This window comes from Antechinus flavipes, chromosome 1 (genome assembly GCF_016432865.1).
Source record: "Antechinus flavipes isolate AdamAnt ecotype Samford, QLD, Australia chromosome 1, AdamAnt_v2, whole genome shotgun sequence".
Classification (NCBI taxonomy): Eukaryota; Metazoa; Chordata; class Mammalia; order Dasyuromorphia; family Dasyuridae; genus Antechinus; species Antechinus flavipes.
In genome coordinates, this window is record NC_067398.1 from 99,979,150 (window position 1) to 100,002,232 (window position 23,083).

Below are 23,083 nucleotides of genomic sequence, written 5' to 3' on the forward strand. Positions count from 1 at the left end.
CCTTCCAGAATAGAGAAAACAAAGTAAATGTGGAAAAGATTTTAAAATAAATCTATTTAAATAGAGTTGATTATGAAGAATTTTGTTCAATTGGATACCATATTTTAGAAATAACATCAACAAATCAAAGAATAACCAGAAGATGGCAACCAAAATGGCAGAGACTTAAAATCATGGCACATGAGAATTAGTTAACCTTTCTGGGGATGATTATTTTAGAAAAGAAAAAACTTAGTAGAGATAGAATGGCTGATGTCTTGTACTTTAAGATTTACCAAGTTTAAGAGGAAGTAGATTTCTTATCTTTAGCCCTAATGGAGATAACAAGAATCATTAGTAGAAATTTCAGTGAGACATTTCAATTCAAAGTAAGATAGTGATATTCTTTATAATTATAGTTATCTAAAAGTGAAGTGGACCATCTTGTTTTATAGTAAATTTCTATCAGGAAAGATATTCAATGAAATCAAATATGACCACTTGTTAGGGATGTGGTAGATGTTGTGCCACAGTTCCCTTTTAATGTCTTGACCCAGTTTCCCTAATTGTCCTATTCAGTTGCTCTGCCTCAGGTTATAACCATTCCCTTTAATGTTTGATGAGATAAAGGTCTTATATCTTTAGGCTTATAATCATTTCTTCTTAATGTTTGATGGGATAAAGGTCTATCCATTTCAGACATCATTAGACTATCAGGAGCTCTCCAGTACCTCTCTCCATTATGTCATCCTCATCCAGGTACTTCCCCCATTATGTCATTGTTCTTGTCACCTAATAAAAGAATCTTGTTATCTGACGTTCAGGGCTGGATTCTTTGAGATAATAGTCTCATTCAGCCCTGGGACCAAACTTGGATGATTTGGTCCCAGTAAATCTCTCCATTTAATAAACTGCTAAATTGTTCTCTAATCTCAGTTTCTCTGGCATTAACTAGAGTCAATATTCTCTTCTAAAGCTTGGAGTCAGTTAGCCAAAGAATGACTATAAGGAGGATATATGCCTCCTAGATGAAATAAATCCTCAATTATCCTCTCCCAAGTTATAGTTTGGCTAGTGTGCCATGGCGATTGTAGGTCTCAGACTCTTTCTGGTCTAGGTTTACTTATCTGTATAATGAGAAAGCTTTAAGATTATTTTCATTCCAAATCTTATAAGTGGTTTTACAAGCATACTATTATAACATAAAGCAGGTCATTTCACAGTATTTATATGAAGTATATCTTTAAGGTGACTTAGCAGTGATGAGGGCAAGGAAGGGGCATGGTTTAGTTTTTAAAATAAGTGTGATGGAAAGTCTAATTTCTTATCTATTGTTTAGGTGATAGTGTAAGCAAGATCAAGGTTTAATTAACTAACTTTTACTTGTACTCTAGATCCCATCCCTAACAACATCATGATATTGGAATTGAAAGAGTTCAGTAGATATCCTTTAATCATATTTGGAATGACTTCACATTACAAAATATCTAATAAGTAGTCATTCTGATTCTTCTTGAAGACCCACCATAAGAAGAAAAGTGAGGCAATCCATTTCACTGATAGTTCTAATTCTTAGAAAGGTTTTTTTTTTTTTGGGGGTCCTTTAACTCTATATTTATCTACCCTACCCAGTACTCCTGGTTCTGCTCTCTGGGGCCAAGCAAAATGATTTTAATCTCTCCTCCACATAACAGCAATTAAGTTCTTTGAAAACTATTCTAATATTGCCTCAAAATGTTCTCTTCTCCAGGCTAAACATCCTCAGCAATCCTTATCTCAGAAGTTCTTCACTGAATAAGGGGGCCTTTCTTCAAATATTCTCCAGTTTGTATATCTATCTACCTGATGTGGGAAGCCCTGAAACTGTCTCTGACTTTGGGGGTAAGCCATGAGGTAAAGTGCTTGAGAAGCTTCTTGAAGGAGAGATTCTCTTCGAACCTTGTCTCTGCCAAAGACACCCCAGGGAATCAAGACAAAGTGGTTTCATTCTGTTATCTTGGTGGGACTACTTGAGCCCAGGACCACTCTTACTCAACCCCAACTGGAGATCTAGATTTCTATCCATCTCTATTGAGCTGAAAATTGGCTCAACCACTCCCAGTAAGCTGTCCAATTCTACTGGAAATCTAGGCCTGGGGGCAGTAACTTCATTCAACTGAAACTTCAGTCTCAGAACTCTTTAAAAGAGCAATTTTGGGACTCATTCTTTGCAGAGGGCCAAAAGCAGGCCATGCCAGGCCAAGGAACCTCTCTCTCTCCTTGGCATAGCTGCCTTCAAGGACCCTCTGCCTGCTGAGAAGACATTCTCTTTTCAGTGTTATCTTTCTCATCTATTTCCCTAATAGGACCACACCCCTCTTTACCTTTCTGTTGGGAATTCTCTGCTAGGAACTTTATCTCTCTCTTTGCCAGGACTCCTCTGCTAGATCTTTACTTTTCTGCCAGAATCTTGCCACTAAGAAAGTCAGTCTCCTAGCAAAAGCTGTGCCAATAAACTTCTTTTTGCCAGTCTAACTTTTCGGGTTTGTAAATTCATTTACAAAGAACCTGTGCCAACCAGAAGGGGTTTCCACAACTCTGCCCCCTGCGCTGAACCTCATCATATCTATCTATCTATCTATTATCTCTCTGTGTGCCTATCTATATATCTATCTATCCATCCATCTCTCTATAAACTCTGGTTGAGATTTGGGATGGGGCAAGGGAGTAGGGAAGAAGAAGTTTGAACAAGGGGGACAGCATCATGGAAATGTTTAACTTTTAAAAAGAAAAGCCCAGGTGATGTCATCTTTTTTCTATGTAGGATGGCCCCAGAGTGCTTTTATAAAATATTTTTCTTTTGATTTTTTTTAGAATGTGGCTTTTCTTGATCACCAGAACTTCTTATGCCTACTAGGTGCATATTTTCTATATGCTTGTATATGAACATATTCTCTTCCTTAAGATTGTTGTGCCACAGTTCTCTTTTATTCTCCTGACTCATTGTTCTAACTCAGTTCCCCTCAATTGTTCTGCCTCAGTTTCCCTAAATTTGCTTTGCCTCAGTTTCCCTAAATTGTTCTGCCTCCGTTTCCCTAATTGTTCTGCCTCAATCCCCTTAATCGTAAACCTCACCTCTGGTTCATGAAGACTGATTTAACTCAGGGCCATTTGCTCTAAGGTTATAAATTGTCAATGTGTAAACTCAAAAAGGGGGAATCCAGACATTCTGTCTTTTGCTGGATACTTTCTTAACTCCTAGCTTATTATACTTTATGGTCCTACCCCCCAACCTGTCAGAGGTGAGTTGATGGTTCCTGCCTGGAGATTCTCACTCACCAGAGTTTGGACTCCATTCTCCTACCTTTGTTTAGCTACTGTGTATAAATATGTCATTGAAAACTCACATTGGCTGCTGGATGCTGGATGTTGGCTGGATGCTGATAGTCTCATTCAGCCCTGGGGCCAAACCATGGATCCATTTGGTCCCAGTAAATCTCTCCCTTTCAAATAAAATATTAAAAACTCTCTAATCTCTATCTTGCCTCAGTTTCTCTGGCATTACAAGATAATGAAAACTCATTGAGGAAAGGCACTTAAAATTTTTTTTTTGTCTTTGTAGCACCAGCAATTAACACTGTGGTACTTAATAAATAAATGATGATTGATTAACTGATACTGATGATTTGGAGAATCTGAGTGTTAAAACAAGAAGGGGGTAGCTTAACAATCTATTTTCAACTTTCGTGTAGGAAGTTAGGTGGTACAATGTGAAGAAGGGACCCTGAAACTCTCAAAATCCTTAAAAGAGAAAATCTCCTACAACTGTGCCTCAGTGAGGGAACCAGCCTCAGTGAGGGAACCCGCCTAAGCAAACAAGACAGTTTCATTCTATTATCTAGCAAAAGGAATTCCAATCCTATTGAATTGAAGAAACTCATTGAATTCTATTCAAATTCCAGCTCACTCTGAAACCCAGCAGTAGATGAGCCAACTTGGGACTCCACCTATGAGCCCCCTTCAGCTTGTAGCCAAAGCTCCTATTATAAAAGAGCCAAACTAAAATTCTCTCTTTGCAGAGGTTCCAAACATGCCATGCTATGCCATGCTAGGCTATGCCATGCTCTGCTAAGGAGCTTCTGCCCACTAGCTAATACTCTTTTCCAGGGCCACACTCTTTATCTTCACCTATTTCCCTAACCAGACTTTATGCCTCTCTGTTAGGATTTCTAACCTTACTTCCTATAATAAACCTCTTTTATCAATCTAGGTTTTCAGGTCTGTAAATTCCTTTACAGAGAATCTCTGTGCCACCAGAAGGGAGTCCCCAAAACTCCCTACTCTTGCGCTGAATCTCAAGAGAGTGCAGGGGAGCCAAACCTCTCCATTTGGTTCCCTGAAGCCAGAACCTGCCACTAGATCTTATCATTTAACTCCCTGACCATCAGAAACCCTAATCTCATTTTGGTTCCCTAAATCTAGATCTTATCATTTTGTTCCCTACTAAAGGGAACCCTAAAACCTAAACCTCATCAAATAGATATAGAATGTCAGGCCTGGAGTTAGTGAGACTCATCTTCCTGAGTTCAAACCCAGCCTTGGGTCATACTATAGCTATATTATCCTAAGCAAGTCATATAACCCTTTACCTCAGTTCCTTGTTTATAAAATGAGCTAGGTAAGGAAATGAGAAATGATCATAGAAACTTTGCCAAGAATTGGACAACTGAAGAACAATAGTTCAACCTTTTTAAATAAAGATTAAAAAAAAAAAAAAAACTAGATTCACAGAAAGATATTGATTTGCTCAAGTTCTTACAGTCAATGAGTAGCATAGCCTCTGCCTAGACTTGCACCCCCATCTTTTCACTCCAATCAGTGATCTCCTTGCATTGTACAATCTTGCTCTGTCATGTGATGAGAAGACGAGCAAATCATTTCTCAGGGGGTCCCCACCTAGGAGACTCTTTTATTACCAATTGTGGCCACAGGCACCAAAACAAACCTTAAGTCTAATCTAACTGAATAACTGGAAGGAAATGAGATTTCCTTCCACAAAAGAATATGAGGAAGAAGTGATTTTTTTTTGTTAGCTCCCCAGTTAAAAATGTTTACTCAAAGTTTGGGACAGAGAAAGATTAGTTTAAACCCAAGATTAGAGGGTTTAAAAGGTCAGCTTGAGTGACTTGTACCAAACTCCACTTTAATGAGGAAACCAAAGATCTTTCTCTTCTCTCTCCATGCCAGCTGAGGGCATAATTTCCTGTCTAAAAATTTAACTGCACTGGAGCTCAAAAAGAAAAAAAGAGTCTACTGATTGCTGATGGACACATCACATGTGATTGCTCTACTTTTTCATTCAATTCTTTTAAATAAATATATTTTATGTGTATATACACATCATACATACACACATAATATATCTGATTGTCAAATGGTCCAACCGAATAAAGATCTTTCCATTTATTCATTTTAAAAAGATATGAACTTTAAAACTAAAATTTTAGAGTTGCTCAGATACAGGAAAACCAGTCTCTCTAGCTTGCTTTTTTTTTTTTTTTTCTTTTCAAAGCTGTGATAGTCTAATTGTCCTGTAAAACTTTTAAGAGAGTCAGCTAGTATTAGCATTATTATGAATTTCAAATGAATGCCTTACAAAAGTAGCTGTTCCAATTAAGTCTCTCTCTTTTTTAAGGAGCCCAACTTAGCTTTAGTGTAAAGGAAGAGCTAGGCCTTTTTCTTCGCCCTATAGTTCAATATAAAAGTACACAGAATTAGGCCAAGGAAATGTGTATTTAATCAGATCACAAAAGCTTAGTGAAAAGCATGGGATCTAAATAGCTTTCTAAGTCAAACCAAAGAAGAATTTACCTAAAAGACAGACTGTCTCCACTGGAAATAAAATACCTTCCTCATTTTACCTTTGTAGGATTAGTTAGACTTTTTAGTTTTATTTTTTCCATAAAACATCATCTTTCCCCCTCGATACCTAATTCCCCTGCTCCCCTCCCCCCAAAGAAAAAAAAACTCTAGCCAACAAACTGCCCACTTAAATATACTAACGGTTCTTTCTGCAAGTGACAAAGGCCAGGAAATGCAGGGTTAATGCTGGCACTTCATCCTTAACTCCCTCCATTGTGCCTTTATTTATTTAATTCTTACAAAGCCTGGGACTTGGAGATGTCCCTAACTTTGAAATTTCCTGGCTTTTGTCCCTTCAGACTAGATCCTGGACTTAATTTAAATGTGGGTGTGTTGGGTTTTCCCCTTGGGGGACTTGGGGAGCTGAAGGGATGAGGGGTGGAGATTCCTAGTTATAATTTTTAAAGGCAGTATCTTGTCCCAAATGGGGACTCTCCCTGGAACTGCAGCCCATTCTACAGGCCTGGCCCAGCCTCCTTTCCCTCTCTGATAAGTATGTTCTGTCTGAAAAAGCTTTTCCTAGGGACAACTTTTCGCCTGGCTCTGTGTTTTGGGCCTGTGTGTTTTTCTTAGTAACACTTTTTAGCTGAGGGGGTTTACCAGGGATTGTAATGTGGAGGAACTGTAAGAGGAGGAGCCGCTGCCGACCTAATTAAAACAAAGCCTGCTTATATAAACCGGGTCCCCCTTGGAGCTTGGGGCCAACAGCATACGGGCCTCTCTCTACCCAGGCCCTTTAATCTGCAGGGAGTTATATTTTTAAATATAATTAAAAGTAATGCCCCTTTGTTGATTATATTCTGCCTGCCAAACTTGAGGACAGCTGAACTTGCCAAACATTTACTTTTAAATTGAGTGCGCCGAGCTCCCTTCCAAGTGTTGTCAAACTCACAGAGGGGAGTGTAGCCTCTGATTTCTCTGCTCTCAAGATACTAGTAACTTGCTGCGTGTGTATTTCAAAAGGAGACTGGTTTTGGGGCTGATCAGATCTATTTGGAATACGATGTCACTTTTATTCACTTCCCTTGGGGATGAAACTCTTGTTTTCCTCCTGTGTAATGTTTTGTGATGGATGGGGAGAAGGGGAAGGGCCAGGAAGTTGTGTATTGTGGGGGATGGGGAGTGGGAGGGGAAATGCACAAAATGAAAAAAAAATTTTTTTCCCCATAGGACTTGAAAGACATATGGTTCAACACCTCGTTTTCCAGGTCAGAAAACTGAGACCTAGAGAAGTGTCATAGATTTACAGCTAAAACATTTCAGAGAGCACCAAATTTGATTGTGGGACTTTAGATTTTACAGATGAAGAAACTGATTAGGTCAAAGTTAGGCAGATATCTCTTAATAGATAGAAATAGGATTTGAACGTAGGTCCTTCCATTTCAAACCTGGTACTCTTGCCTTTGTACAAATTAGAAAATTGACTTCTTGGGAACTTAAATGATTTGGTTAAGGTCAGGCATTTAATGACCAAGAAAAGGAGGACTTGAATCAAGACCACTGGTTTCTGATAAGGTATTCTTTCCATTCTATTTAGTCATCTAACTTTAGTGAGGCTGTTTCCCCCTTCCCCATTTTCTTTGTTTTCCTTCTAAATGTTCAAGAGACAAGCACAAAGTACTTAAGGCCTAATCCAAAGTGATATAATAAGATTTGGAGTCAGCAGAGAAAGTAGATAACAATTAATCCTATCTTCTCATCTACCATAGGCAGAAAAACGAAATTCAGAAAAAAGAATATGTCCACTTTTTCAAATGAAAGACAGATTACCAAAAGGCCTGTGGTCTTTCCTCTCCATTTAAACAGTATCTAATGTGTCATAGCTCATGTGTACTTTATTTAAAAACTCACTCTTCCTTTGTGAAGGAAACTTTGAGGGAACACATTTCCTTTGTGATTCCCTTCCCTCTTTGGCAGCTATTTAGCTCTTTGATTATTTATTAGACTTTATATACTTGCATTTATTTGATTTAAAACTGTAAATATCAAAGTTGTAACATTTTAATAGAGCTGTTCATCTATAACCCAGGTTGTCCAATTCCAAAAGAAAACTAGTAGAAAAGCAGGAAGAATTATATTATGAGAAATGGAAAGCTGTAAGAAGGCAACAAATGTGTTCAGGAGTTCTTTATTTTCAACTCTGGTTTCCTGTGAAATTGGATGTAACATTTTGGTTCCTGAAGCTTATATTGAAATCTTTGAGTAACTACTTCTGGAATGCGCTAGCTATTGGAAGGAGGATTTATAAATGTTGTGCTAGTCTTTTTTTTTTTTTTTTTTTCTTTTCCTCTGATGAAAAGGAAATGTAAACTAAGGTAATCTGGTTGGATGTGATAAAAAGTGTCTCCCTCAGTGCCTGACATTAAGCCAGGTAAGAAATGGGTTGGCTGTGAACATAGAGAAAGTCCTAAGATAACACCTTGTCCCACTCCAAACACCTTCAAATTTGGGGCATATTGGGAGAAGGGAATTCTAATTCTACATAAAACAACACATTATTGTCTTTTTATTAAGTTTGGTTTTTTTTCCCCTAAACTTCCTTTTCTTGGAAATGTTGCCTATCCCTAAATGCATTTGTGTTTGAAGAAGCAGCTTCTTTCTGTGTCTTCTCAGATTCAGTCAGGTCCAAGAAAAACAAATAATTGATTATCAGACCATTCCCAAGCACTTGCCATTCAATGTGGACAACACCAAATCATTTCACTTCATTCTGTTAGCAAATCGGCATGGGGTGGGAAAGAAGAGTAAACAAAGATGCATAAATAATCTCAAACATCCTTCCAGGGTTATATTTGGTAGAGAAATCCTGGCTCAATATGTTCTATTTTGTTTATTTTGCATAAGAGTTCTTTGTTCAGATATACACCAGTGTCAAAGTACTTCAGCAAAGGTTACACCCAAGAGGAAATTTTCTGTTGCCCTGAGAAATGCTGCTGGAGGGGGTGGGTGGATTATGATTACCCAAAATGTTAGCAGCTAAACTGATGAGATTTGGGAATTGAAGAAGAAAAGTCAAAGTAGATGCTTAATAAATCTTTATTGATTGAATGATTGATTGAAAGGACAGATCAGAAGTTCCATGCCTGGGGAAAAGCTTTAGCTTCCTTCATAGTATGATCTATTTTAGTGATGTAATGGAGTTATTCCTTCTTTGACTCTTGCTTCGATCTTATATTTGTCAGCAACGCAAAGATCATAGAGAATGGAACAAACTAGTTCAGCAGCTTCTGATCCTATCAGAACCAAGAAGAAAAGAACCGTTTGACAGCTGACAGAGATAAGCACAAACTTATATGTTTCAAGATCAAATTGTTCTGGTAATCCTGGGAATCACACTGGGGTGCTTTCCCTCCCCCCCTCTTCTTTTTTCCTTCTTGCCAAAACATCTATACCGATGGAAATCAGCCACTTCATGTTAGAAAAGTGAAAAGCGGAAAGGATATAATTATGATGTGAAAAGTCCACTGGAATGAGAACCAGACCTTTGTTCTCATCCCAGTTTTATTACTCTGATGTTGGGCAAGTGATTCCACTATTCTGGCATCTGTTAAATGATGGAATTGGTCTAGATCAGGGCTTTTTATACTTCTTCCACTTGTGACTCCTTTTCACCCAAGAAATTTTTATGTGACCTCTATTATATAGGTATGTAAAATAGATATACAAAGCAAATATTTATTGATAATTAATCATCATTTTATGACCCCACATCCAATTACAAGACCCTGCATGGAATTAAGACCACAGTTTAAGAAGTTGGGGGCTAGGAAGATAAGATTCAAAGTTGCTGGTGAAAAGTAACACAATTAGGGATAAGATGTTGAACTGTGGGAATCCAGAAAAACAAATTATTGACTTTGAAACTTTTCTAGGATACATAATTAAATTGCCTTAGTACTTTCTTGCTTCCTCCCTTCCAGCCACAAGTTTCAATCATTTTACTGATAGTCAAACTTTCTTTGAGCATACTAAGTATAGTTTAAAGATTAGAATTATTGTTAACTCACCTTTCTCCAACATATGAAAACTTTATAAAGTATTTTCCTCACAAAAACCTGTAAGGCTGATAGTGTAAATGTATTGTCTCCAGTTAATAGATGAGGACACTGATGACTTACGAGATAAAATAACTTGCCCAAAGTTACACAGATAGGAGATCACAGTCAGGATTATGCTTATGTCTTCTGACTAAATTTCAGCTTTAGCAATCCTAAATATTTTCATATTTCCAATGACCTATTGGACATCTCAAATCAGATAATCTCAATGACATCTTAAACCCAACAAACTCAAACTAAGTTCTTTATCTGTCTTGGAATAATCCCTTATTTCTAAGTTCCTTATTACTGTTGAGAGCCCCTCATCCTTTAAGTCACCAGACTTGCAGCTAAGGTGTTATTCTTGACTTCTCACTCCCAACCTACCCTCTATCCAATCTGTTGCCAAATCCTATTAATTCTATTTTTGTGACATTTTTCCCATATGTTCCATTCTCTCCTTTTGGAACTGCTGCCATATCAATCAGAACCTCATCACCTGACACCTGGACTATTGCAATAGCCTTCTGCTCAATCTCCTTGCCTCAGTGAAATCTCTTCCCACTTCCGTAATCCTCTAATTGACATTACTGTAATAATAATAATCTGGCATCATACAAGCTTTGAGTTTTGCAAAATATTTTATAAATATTCTCTCATTTTATCCATACAACAATCTTGGGAGGTGCTGTTATTATTTGTATTTACAAATGAGGAACATGAAACAGACAATGGCTTGCACAGGATCACTTAGTATGTGAGGCAAGACATGAAATCAAATGTTCCTATTCCAGGTCCAGCACACTTTCTATTGTCCCACCTAAATAATTTTTCTAAGATCAAGTCTGAGCATGTCACACAAACTATTCAGTAAATGGTTCCCTATTACCTTTAGGATCAAAATGAAAATCTGGTTTGGTTCTGAAAGCCTTCCAAAAGAAATGGCCCTTTTCTATCTTTCCATTTTTCTGATCCTATACTTTTCTCAAAATCCAGCGACACTGACCTCTGCTCTTCTCAGTCTGTGTTCTTTCACTGACTGTCTCTAACACTTAGAATTCTTTCCCTCCTCCTTCTTTTTTGGGTTCCCTGAATTCCTTCATGTCTAGCTAATCATGATGCAAGAAGCCTTCTCACTCTCTTTCTTCTTCTTTTCTTCCCTCCTCTCTCTCCCTCCCCCTCTCTCCTTCTCTCCTTGCCTTCTTCTCTCTGTCTCCTTTTCCTCTCTCTCTGTCTCTCTCCTTCTTCTTGTTCTTTTTTCTTCATCATCTTTTCTTCTTCATTATCATTTTTCTCCTTTCTCTCTCATTTATTCATAATTGTTCCCATGTTGTCTCCCTCTATTAATTTATGAGCTCCTTGAGAGCATGGACTATTCCCCACACACCCCTTTATTTCTATCTCCAGTGCTTAGCATAGTGTTTGTCTCTCTTCCTTACCTAATAAGTCATAGAAGTTGGAGAAAGGGGAGAGTATACCTGGCTGAAGGATGGCCATGAAACAACACTTATCCAATCTGTTCATCAGGACAGTATTCAGTGAAGTAGCAGCAGCAACTAGTCTAACCCCAAGGGCAGCAATATAGAGAACTACATACTCAGTAGAACAGATCAGGTGGGGACTATCTGTTTCATTATGAATCCACAAGTAGAACCTGTGAGAAAAATCCAGCAGTGAGATGATACCATGAGAAAAGATTCCTGCAGTGTTAGAGCTTTAATTAGTTCCATGTGTGTGCCCTGGCTATTATGTTCCTTATATGTGTTATATATCACCTTCCATATGTATTGTCCATATAAGTTCACTCTCCCAAATAATTTTGTTTTCATTTAAGGGAGCAATTTCATGGGACAGTTTTTAAAAAAGATTACTTCTCTTATCATTTCATTTTAGATACATTTTTTAATTAATTAGGCCCATTGAACTTTAAGGGTAAATTCATTGATGTGGGTTGTGAAGTATGATTTTTGGAGATGTAAAAGTATATGTAAAAGAATACATTGGATTATCCTTGCAAGTTAGCCCCATGCACTTTATTTCAAGACCATGATTTATTTATAGCTTTCAAGGCATTTGAGGTATATGATCTCACTTGAATTTAAAAAAAAAATTCTATGGCATAATCAAAGCATATATTTTGTCTCCTTTACATAAGAAAACAGAAGCTCAAATGACCAGTACATTTCACAAGATCTAATGAATACTGGAACCAGAATTAAGCCTCAAAGTTTTGTGATATCTAGTGTAGTGCTCTATACTATATCTATTACTGAAATATTTTAAATTCCGTTACAAAAGCAGTACCTATTCTATGCAGTATAGGGGATACCAGAGACACAAATGTAAACATTGACATAACCTCTTTCCTAAAAAAGCTTATATCTGAATATGCCTCGTTAAGGATATTATAAATAGAATATAATAGAACTAAGTTGAGTGGAAAAGATCACTTTTTCCTGATGTGAGTAGGATGATATTTAGAGAAAGAACTTTCAGCATAAAGAGATTTTGGGAGGAACAGTCTATTTGAATGATAAGGAATAGTTTGAGCAAAGTCATGGAAATGGGAATAGTTAGCATGAAGATGGGGACAGACTATAATCCAGTTTGTTTGGAAGGAATAATATGTGGAAGTAAGGGATATTATGAAATAAAAACTCAACAGTTAAATTGGAGCTAGATTATGGAGGGACTTATATACCAGGGTTGGGAGTTCATGTTATATGCAGTAGGCAAAAGGGAGACATTTTGAGAATTTTGAATGGAAGTGATGTGGTCACAATCATGCATTAGATAGTTTTTTTTATATCTCCATTCTACAAGTTTTCATATATTAATTTCTCCCCTACTATATCACCTTTCAATAATCTATTCTTAATAAATAAGTCCTTACATTTATGTAGCCGTTTACATTTTTTTTAATGTACTTTCATATCTACAATCTCACTTTCATTTAAGTCCTCACACCACACTAGTCGCTTTTTTCCTAATCTCTTGAACATCAAATGTATGAATTTTTTTGGAATTTATAATAGACATAATAAACATTTACAAGAGTAATTAATGTATTAATGTAATATCCACCATTACACATTGGACCCAGGAAAGCCAACTTCAGTTCAAAGCACTCTGTGGATAACATTCACTGATGTATTCACTTTTACTAAGTCAACCAGAGAGCACAAATTAGCTCAGAGCAAAAGACATTTAATCAAATAACAAATTAAGTGACAAGACGAAATCTCCTCCCCTCTATGCCCCATAATCAGAGGTGTGCATTTGAACATAGGTCACAGCTGGGTTCCCCAGCTAGGCAATTTTAGATGAGCTATATACTCTGCTACCATCTGCTGGGTGTCATCCCCTATAGTCCATCCAGTGCTCCTTGCTACCATCTGCTGGGAGTGCAGTGGCTAATAAAGCTTCTCTCTTTTTAGAGAGGGCTAAATCTCTTTTTGGCTAACATAGCCTAAGACCATGTCAACAAAAAGAGTCAAGAATTCATTCAAAAGATAAGCAAAGTCCTTAAATCAGAATTTAGTCTGTTCTTGTTACCCCTCTACTGCTGCCAGTTCTATAGTCCCTGGTCCCAGCAAACAATTTGAATAGGATTAGAAGATTACTATTAGTTCATCAAATTTTAGATTATTAGTCTGTCTTCCCTCAACTCTTCAGAGATTCAACCTAATAAAATCATCAAGAAGGTATATGTGGCCTGGTAAGGATGTGGCCCTTAGACTCCCAAACGATTTTGGTTGTTATGCAAAGAAACCTATAGGAGTTAGGTAAATTTAGCATCTCTCCACCCGGAGTTTAGAGACTTCATTTTCTATATTCCAACCTTTATCATGGATAAACACCAGAAACACAGTCTCTGGTCTTTGTTCAGCATTCCTCCCAAGGAAAAAAACCTCATTGGTCTCCTTACACTAATTTATATGTTTGTTTAGTACATGCATTTTAGATTGTAAACATTTAAAGTATTTCATTCACTTTATATAGCACCTAGGAGAGCACTATACATAAACAAGTACTTCAACCATTCCATTGGGTGATCATGAACTGCCTCTCCACTGTGAGTTTTGATTTCCTCACCCTGAAGGCAGCTATTTACTTGATCTTCCTTCCACAGAAAAATAAACAAACTTTTCTGTAATTTAAAAATGCTTTTTTTAGAGATCTCTTGTTAAAAGATCACTTATGTAGTCAGGGAATATTTTAAAACTATTTTGTACTTTTTTAAATGGTGATTTTTTTTCTTGGGGGGAGTAGATGGAAATTGGGTTTGAGGAATAGAATGGTAGAAGGGATTTTAAAAATAGTACTTGGTAAAAAATTATTTAGAAACTGAAAGATGGAAAAAGAAACCAGAGTCAACTCAATTCTTCTAAACAGTCTTGATCTTAGAATGAATGAGTCTAGGTGAGTAAAATGCACTCCAGAGAGTAACATTTCATACCTAGGAAGAAGTTATTTACTTCATACAGGAAAATACTTTGCTCTAAAGTAGGGCCTGGGCTCAGCATAATATTGGATTTGGCCTATCATGGGACTAGACTTAAAATATGTTATGCTCTTAACATATTTTCACTCACATCTGGATTAGGGATAGTTTTTTAAAGACTAGATTCAGGACAAAACTTTTCCCTTTCAAATTTGAATGACATATTTTGACCAATGTGTATCTAAATGCAAAATTTATATCGGAAGATCTGATTATTTGAGATGTAGATAGAAAGTAGAATTTGTTTTTTTTCTTTTGAGAATAAACTACACATTCTCAAATTTTTGGTCTTTAGAGGTAGGGAACTTAGATTAAGAGAAAAGATTTTTCTATTGGTTCCTCTTATGGCTTATTCCATTGTAAAAAAAAAAAAAAAAAAAAGAGTTTTAAGTGGCAAAAATGGAAGTTTATTGTTGGATGAGAAGTCAGCTAGAAAAACTGACTTCTTCAATAGCAAAGTCTTATTAGGGAAATAACAAAAGATTTTTCTGCTGAGAAGAGGTCTCTCCACAGTGAGCATTAGTCCTGGCAGGCTTTGGACATACAGCAAAAAAAAAAAAATGAGAGAGCAGAAACCTATTTTATGAATAGATCTTGGTGGGGAGCTGAGAGTAGTTTGAGCTGATCAGACCAGGATCTCCCAATTGAAATTACTTTGAAGGCTTTTTCAGCCTGAATTTGAATGGAGATCCGCCTGTCAATGGAGGTGATTTGCCTTAGAAATGGCCCAGCCTGAGAAGCTATCTCAGAGACTCCATGGAGCCTCGGGGGTTCAGGAATCAAAAGGGACAGAATTTCAGAGTGTTAATTTCAAAAGGGAAAACAGTTTCACACTCCCGTCATTTCTACTCCACTTCTTAGAGTAGTTACTGTTATACCACTTACCTCCAGGCAGGGCTAGATATGAGAGTGAATGGTTTCTGGCTACCTTGTTGAATTTTCAATTTTCAGCAGATGCAAATCCTGGCTGACAGAAGGTTTTGTGTCTTTCTTTTTCTACAACATTTCATAGAGAATAGAAAACCAAAGGTACTTCATCATCAGTGCAGTCCTGAATAAGTCAGATGCTGAGCCAGAGTGAATTCAGAGTTTGGGATCCATTCACTTTTTTTTTCCTGAAGCAATTAGGGTTAAGTGACTTGCCCAGGGTCACACAGCTAGGACGTGTTAAGTATCTGAGAACAGATTTGAACTCAGGTCCTCCTGATTTAATGGCTGGTGCTTTATCCACTGTACCACCTACCTGAACCTGGGTCCTTTCACTTTTGCATTTTTCTGAGAAGACTGAATCATACAACAGTGACTCAAGGATCCTCCCTTTCCATGCAATTTCTGATTATATATTCATGTAATTTTTCCTCTTGGCATTACCTCAAGAGTGGATTCAGTGGTCATCAAGCAATAGTATATTTGTGTTTTTCCATCGTTTTTGGTATTCATGCAAATAACATTTCAAAAGTTTTTCTTTTAAATCTTTAACTGATTTTTTTTAACTTTAGCAATTTCTTATTGTTCTTGAAGTAGATTTAGAAGAGCATGGGTTTGGCTTTCCAGTTTATTCTTCTCTTTTTACTACAATTCTCTAATACATATGGTAGCTCTTCAAATATTTGAAGACTATTGTCTTAGTCTTCCCTTAGCAAGGGCACAGAGTTTCATTTTCTTTCACCAATTCTCTTCACATTATCTTGAAGGTCTTCATTATTATGGTCACACTATTCCCCAGCTTATTAACATCCTTCCTAAAATGCAAAATGCAGAACTGAAAAAAATACTCCAGAGTTAGAGGATTTTAAATCAGAAATGAATTCAAAAACCATATCATGGTCCAGTAGTACCTAAAAAGGAATCTCTATTATAACACATTCAGCAAGTAGCCATCTAGGTGAAAGAACTTTATGAAGAAAATACACTTCTTGTGAAGACAGCCCATTTATGAGAGTCTTTATCAAGTACTTTGACAAAATCTGGGGAAACTATCTTTAGCATCTCTATATTTTACCAGTTTAATAAAACTATCAAAAAATGAAATGAAGTTAATCTAACTTTACCTGTTATTTATGAGAGCATGCTATCTCTTGGTAATCACTACATTTTTTCTAGATGTTCAGTAACTAGTTAATCAAATTAACTAATTAATCAAGTCATTAATCAATAAGCATTTTTCCTATTTGGCCAAAAGTTCAATGATTGGTAAAATGAATCATTATGACCCGAAGGATTCAAATAATAAATCTCTTGAATAAAAACATATTCAAATATCCTTTGTAAAAGCAAGTGTCTACTTTTAAAAAAAGGAATTCACACTAATGTAATGATGGATTGGTCAATGGACACACCTTAGTGGACTTTATGAGCATGCACATAACTTTTGTAATTGATTTCATTACACAAAGAATTTGATGAAGAGGAACCTTTTTGATTGGCTGCCAAGCAAGAACTATGGCATTTTCAAATCAGCTAGAATCAGGTCCTTTAGTCTTGACTCCTTCCTATCTGATTGCATTCCAGCAAGACAACTCTGAAAGGGGCGGGGCCCAGGCTCTGTATCTGAAACTGACATGTAGCCTAGGAATATAACATTTTGTTCTTTTCATATTTACTTGTATTCTTTGATATTTCTGGTGAAGGAGATTAGAGATATTTGTGAACTTCAAAAGTTCAAGATAGCCAGACAACAGGAGGGCTGGGACCAGAGTCCAAACTAGATTTTAATGAACAGCCAGTTCAGCACTGATGTCCTTAGCACCCAGCCCAGTGATAAGTGATATACAAAGTAATCCAATAACTATTCTGTATTTGAAAGCAAACTGGGTGAGGTTAATGTTATATAGATAATGAGTAAAGTCTGAGCTTATTTTCCATAGAGACCAATAGTTATACAGGGAAGAATATGCCTCTAAGGTATTGGGGGTAGTATTAGTACTTCTGTTCTTGCTAGATCTCCAAATCACATAAGCTTTTGTAAAAAACTAAATGATGCTTAATAGTTAACTTAGGATTCAAGTTACTGGTGGTTAATAGGAAGAATACACAAGAATTGGACTTGAAATAGTAGCATTAGAGAAAAAAATATCACATTCTCTTAATTCTCTTAAAGTTATTTCTAGAACTTTGAGGAGGAGATGTAGCCAACTTTGCCACAGAGTTTTTGCTATAGAAATATAAAAGCAAATGAAAACCAACAGAGAGGTTTAAATCAACGAACTTGAAGTATTCAGATACATCCCAGGTCAATGCATCTGGCAAAGTTAACTCAAACTGCCCTGACCTGCTTGAGAATTTATTTGCTCAAAATAGTCCTGAATGATGGTGGTGGTGGTGGTGGTGGTGTGTGTGTGATAAAGGGAGTGGGTGGGAAAAATTGTAAGCATGCAGTTTCTACCAGGATTCTGCTCAACAAAACTCTATCCCTTTGGCTCTTGCTTTTCTGTTATATAGGTGTCCATGGACACAAAAATCACAAGCATACATTTTCCCACCTCCCCATCCTTTCACACAGGCAAATGGGGCCCCATAAAAAGAACAAAAAAGAACCTTCCTGGATTTTTGCCTTTTTTTCTAGACAACCCAGCTAGCCAGGACTCACAGTTCTTCTGGTCTGCTAAGATAGCTAAGGATTGCTTGGATCTAACTGTTTTCCACCCAATGCTGCTTTCACAGTACTTTATGGCTACTTTTAGCTACACACTCTGAAGTTGCTTCATGGGCTTGTCCATAACAGCCTAGGGCCCATATGACTATCTGCCCAGCTGACTTAGTCCAGCAAATTAGGGTGCTTTTAATTCTGTCTCATCGCAGGTGCTGTTGGAGCTGCTGAATGTAGGCTGGGTGTCATTTCTAAGGATACTTTTGTGGCTGATGCCATTGATATTGGTACCAAGAACCATTTCTCTCCCATTGTTTTCCTGCTGCCAATATTGTCCAATCTGATGCCTACTGGCCAAATGTAATTGCCCTCATCTCTGCCCAGGATATTAGTAGGATTGGGATGGGAATCACTATCTTCTCAGCTACCATAATTTTTTTCAAAGGGAAGCTATTGCATCAAGTTTTGTAGCAAATCCTATCATCAACTGTCCCAGCTGGTATTATGGGTATGTGAAGGATTAACTCATGGCTCTCCTCATTCAGGCTACATTCTATGGTCCAGACATTATATAACATTCTGGAATTCAAAGATAAAAATGAAACCCTAAGCTCTGTAGGATTTTATATTCCACTGAGTATAATAGCATATATATGTAAAATTATATAAAAAATGTACAAAATGCATAGGTAATTATATATAATGGCAGCTTGACTATAATAGAATATATTGTGACTATTCCCCTCCCCTTCCAAATTGTTCTGAATTCATGTAACTGTACTATTGTCTGGTCTATATATTTCCATCTTTTCTTCAGGGAAGTATGAAAAACTTCATTTTGAAATTGAGATAAAAGATACTTCTACCATTGCTTTGATATAGCAATCTGATAGCCTAATAATGTGGTTAGTCTGATATGACCTAATGTCATGAAGCCATACATGGATCACTGCTTCCTTTTCTTGATGTTTAGTTATCATCCCTTTTATAATAGTTTAAACATTTTTAAAGAAAGGATTAGACTTAAGAATTAAATAATCTTCAAAAAAAGATAAAACTTGGACTTTTCCAATTTTCTCTGTTTGGCCCCACAGTTTCTCACTAATAATATTGTTATTATTTAGTTATATCTGACTGTATACCACTTGGGATTTTCTTGGCAAAGATGCAGAGTGGTTTGCCATTTCCTTCTCTAACTTATTTTACAGATGAGGAAACTGCAACAAATAGGGTTAAGTGACTTGCCCAGGATCACATAGTTTGTGAGTGTCTTAGACCAAAATTTGAACTCAGGAAAATAAATCTTCCTGACTCTATCCACTGCACCAATGAGTTGCCCATCACAAATAACAGATGAACAATTATATCTAACAAGGGAGATTTCAACTGGATTCACAAACCTACTAAAACCAAGACAGCAATATATACCTCCTTTCTGAGTAAATTAGTACCAGTGTAAGGCTGTCAGGTACTTTTTGATCCTTGATATGGGAATGAAACAGAACTTTTGTCTACTCTAATAAAATACTGGGGTTGCAGGCTCTCTCTTGAAACAAAAGGCCTGTGTATACTTTGTGAGACTTCTTATGTCTCTTGATCATTGCCATCAACCACACAATTAGGAAGTTTCACTACCTGGCTTCTGGAGAACTGAAGGAAGGAGAGAGGAATGGGCTCTGTAGCTACTCCAAGCTCTTTTTCCACTCTGTAGGTGGCCTCTCCACCACCAGATGGCATTAATCTCTTTTCCCTGGGGACCACCTCACTAACATGTTCCATATTGGTCCAGCCCCTGAACGTGTTTTACAGCTCAAAGCCATTTCTTTACTCTTAAATCTTTTTATTTGTACACAATCATCTCAGTTTCCACACCTCATATCATAGGCTTACTATGGCAGGATTTGTGAAAAGAATGAGAGAGACTTGATGGGGGAAAGCTTGGGAATTTTAGAAATCCTCTTTATAGCAACTCATCAAACAAGTCAACTTTAACTATGTACAAGGGTATGGTGAATCAGTACTATTTTCCTTTCCCAATATCCAGATAGCATTTTCTGCATCATATCTATTCTCCAGTCATCTTTGCTTTTTCTCTGTTATATCTTCTATGTACCATCTTTCTCCGAGGAATCTAAGAAGAGCTATTTAAATGATCCTGAAGCTAGTTTGTGAAGAATTTCCGAGACCGATACTTGCTCCAGAAAGGGGGAGATTTTTGTTCTCTGCTGTACTAAGATGGTAAAGAAACTATTGACAACAAAAATCAGAGGACACATTGTTATAGTCCAAAAAAGGAGGGGAAAATTAAGTTCATTTTCTTGAATAGTCATTTAGAGCTGACAACAATGGGTACTAGAAAGAAAAAAAAAAGTATACATTCTAGGGGAGCTTAAAACTAGAAAGGACAAAAGAGTTTTACATTTTCAGTCAAAAGACCTGAGTGTGAATCCTTGTTTTACTACTTACAAGCTGTGTAATCTTGGAAAATTTATCTGGGTATCAGTTTTCTTAGTTATTATTTGCTTGTTTAATTTGCTTGGGTATTACTTTTCTCATTTTTGACATAAAGTCTCTTGAAACCCTGCCTTTTTGTTACCCTACATAAAGGAGATGAGATATGTGGGAAAAACAACAACAACAACAAATTCTCAGAGTGAAAAAATATGCCTATTATATTAATATGTGTGCTTTAGTTGTATGATTATGTAAATTAAAGCAATTAATTAGATTCTAATTGATCATCAGAGTGACAAAGATGACAGAAAAGAAAATTATAAATGTTGGAAGGGATGTGGAAAGATAGGCTGTTAATGGATTCTTATTAAGCCTCTGAATAGATACAATTATTCTGAAACACAATTTGAAAATTGCACACACACACACACACACACACACACACACACAATTACAAAGTGAAAGAAGTCTTTTCCCCTTCTATTTCACTGATTGGCCTCTACCTGAAAATGAGTAAAGAAATAGAAAAAAGTCTAACATGTTCATTTATAACATTTCTTTTTGTAATGGCAAAACCCAGGCAATTAAATGAATGCTCATTAATTTAAGGAATGGATAGATAAATTTTAGTACATTTATATGATGAAATGCTATTGTGCTATAAAATTCAGAAGGGAGATTATTTCAAGGAGAGTTTGAAAGACATATGAACTGATATAGAGTTAAGTTGGAAGAATCAAAAGCATACTTTGTATCATAACATCAATATTATAAACATACAGTACTTTGAAGAATTTTATAAACTGGTAAAGAATGAAATAAATAGAACCAGAAGAATTTATAGCAAGAAGAATGTAAAGACAATTTTGAAAGCTGTAAGAACTATGACTAGTAAAAGGACTATTCATCTTTCCAAAGGATTGATGATGAAATATACTATCCATCTCTTGACAGATAAGTGACAGAGTACAGAATGAAACATTGTACAACCTTTCTTTCTACCTATCTATCATCTCTCTCTCTCTCTCTCTCTCTCTCCTGCCTGTCCATATATGTATATGCATATCTTAAATGTATGACCATGTATTGACATAGATTAGTATATATCTAAAAAGAGAATGTATTTTATTTGACTTTGCTTTTTTGTTATAAGAAATTTGTTTTCTCTTTTTCTTTTTTTTCCCAATGGCATTTGCAGTGGGAGAAAGAGAAAATAGATTTTTAAAAAAATAGTAACAGCGTGAAAAAGATATGGAATGTTGTATGCACTTTCAGATGAGGTCACTGTATTGTTTGATTGGCTTAATTGGTTTATTTTTGCCACAGGAGACTTCTCACAGAATTGGGGTAATCTCTTAGGCATTTTTAATGTACAAACAAAGAAAATCAATAAAAATTTTCATAAAAAGGAAAATAATCACATAGCTTTGAATCATGTTTATGGCCATATTTTCATTTATTTTTTTATGTATTTATGCTTACAAGTACGTATAGAAATTAATTTTTTTTAAATTTTCCTTTTGAGATAGTAATTCTTTAAGCTTGAAGATGTAGAACTAGAATCCTATTCCATTCAAATTAGCACCTATCTATTAGAGATAAAAATAGAGATCCCACACAGTCCCTACTCTTAAGGTTGCTTGCAACCTAATGTAGAAAGGACAAGTTTGTATTGAGTTATTTGACTTTGTCTCAGGGAAATCAAAGAAGATTGAGGGAAAAGTATTTTAGCACAACTTAGAGGGCCTTATTATTCTAAGTGGTCCATTACCAGAAGAGAGTATAAAGTATGCATTTGTTATTGATTTTTTAATATTGTGCCGGGTAAGATTAAATACAATTCCCAGTTACTAAGTCTATCTAGCGTGGGAAATACAGCAGAAGCTGCAATGACTGTACAAACTGGCTCCTCAAATGCTCTGTGACAAAAGAAAAAGGAGAGAACCTCTTTTCAGTCTCTTTGGAAACTAAGTTCAGAAAACAAATAGTGTTAAACTTTTTCTTGCTCATTACTATTCTCTTTCATTCCTCTTCAGGACTTTTTCCACCCATCAGTTGCTGCTTTCCTCACCTACTTATGCTGAACAAGCATTTTAGTTCAAGACATGACATTTTAAATCAGTGATTGATGGCATCCACAGCTACCAGGCAGTGAGAATGTTCACAGTGACCTTCCTTGACTTTAGGTTCTGAATTATGTTCTTAAACCTTGAGAGTATCAAGCTGCCTCTGTACTAGAGGGTTATGTCCATCATTTTCAGTGCATGGATCAAAGGCCTTAATATTCAAATTATCTCTGTGGAAGAAAAGGACAGTAAAGGAGAAAAATCTTAGAAGGGGAAAACAAATATAAAGTTCACAGAGTGGCTCCAAAAACATTTCAAGACATTTCACATTATTACTCTTTAAGAAAAATGTATATTTCAGCCAAATTGGTCCACCAGCTGTTCCCAAAACTCACTGTTCTCTCTCCTGTCTCTGTTGTTGTTCTTCAGTCACATCTGACTGTTTTAGACCTCGTTTAGAATTTTCTTGGCAAAGATACTGGAATGGTTTTCCATTTCCTTCTCCAGCTCATTTTACAGATGAGAAAACTGAGGTAAATGGGGTTAAGTAACT

General features: G+C 36.4%; 1 long non-coding RNA gene across 1 annotated transcript; it reads right to left on the reverse strand.

The window, feature by feature from the left end:
• Positions 1 to 8,898: 8,898 nt before the first annotated feature.
• On the reverse strand, positions 8,899 to 11,546 carry LOC127549533 (uncharacterized). The gene is made up of 2 exons (XR_007950655.1): positions 11,396 to 11,546; positions 8,899 to 9,113 (listed from the first exon to the last, which is right to left on the reverse strand). It is a non-coding gene; the product is annotated as an uncharacterized LOC127549533 (long non-coding RNA).
• Between the last annotated feature and the right edge of the window lie 11,537 nt (positions 11,547 to 23,083).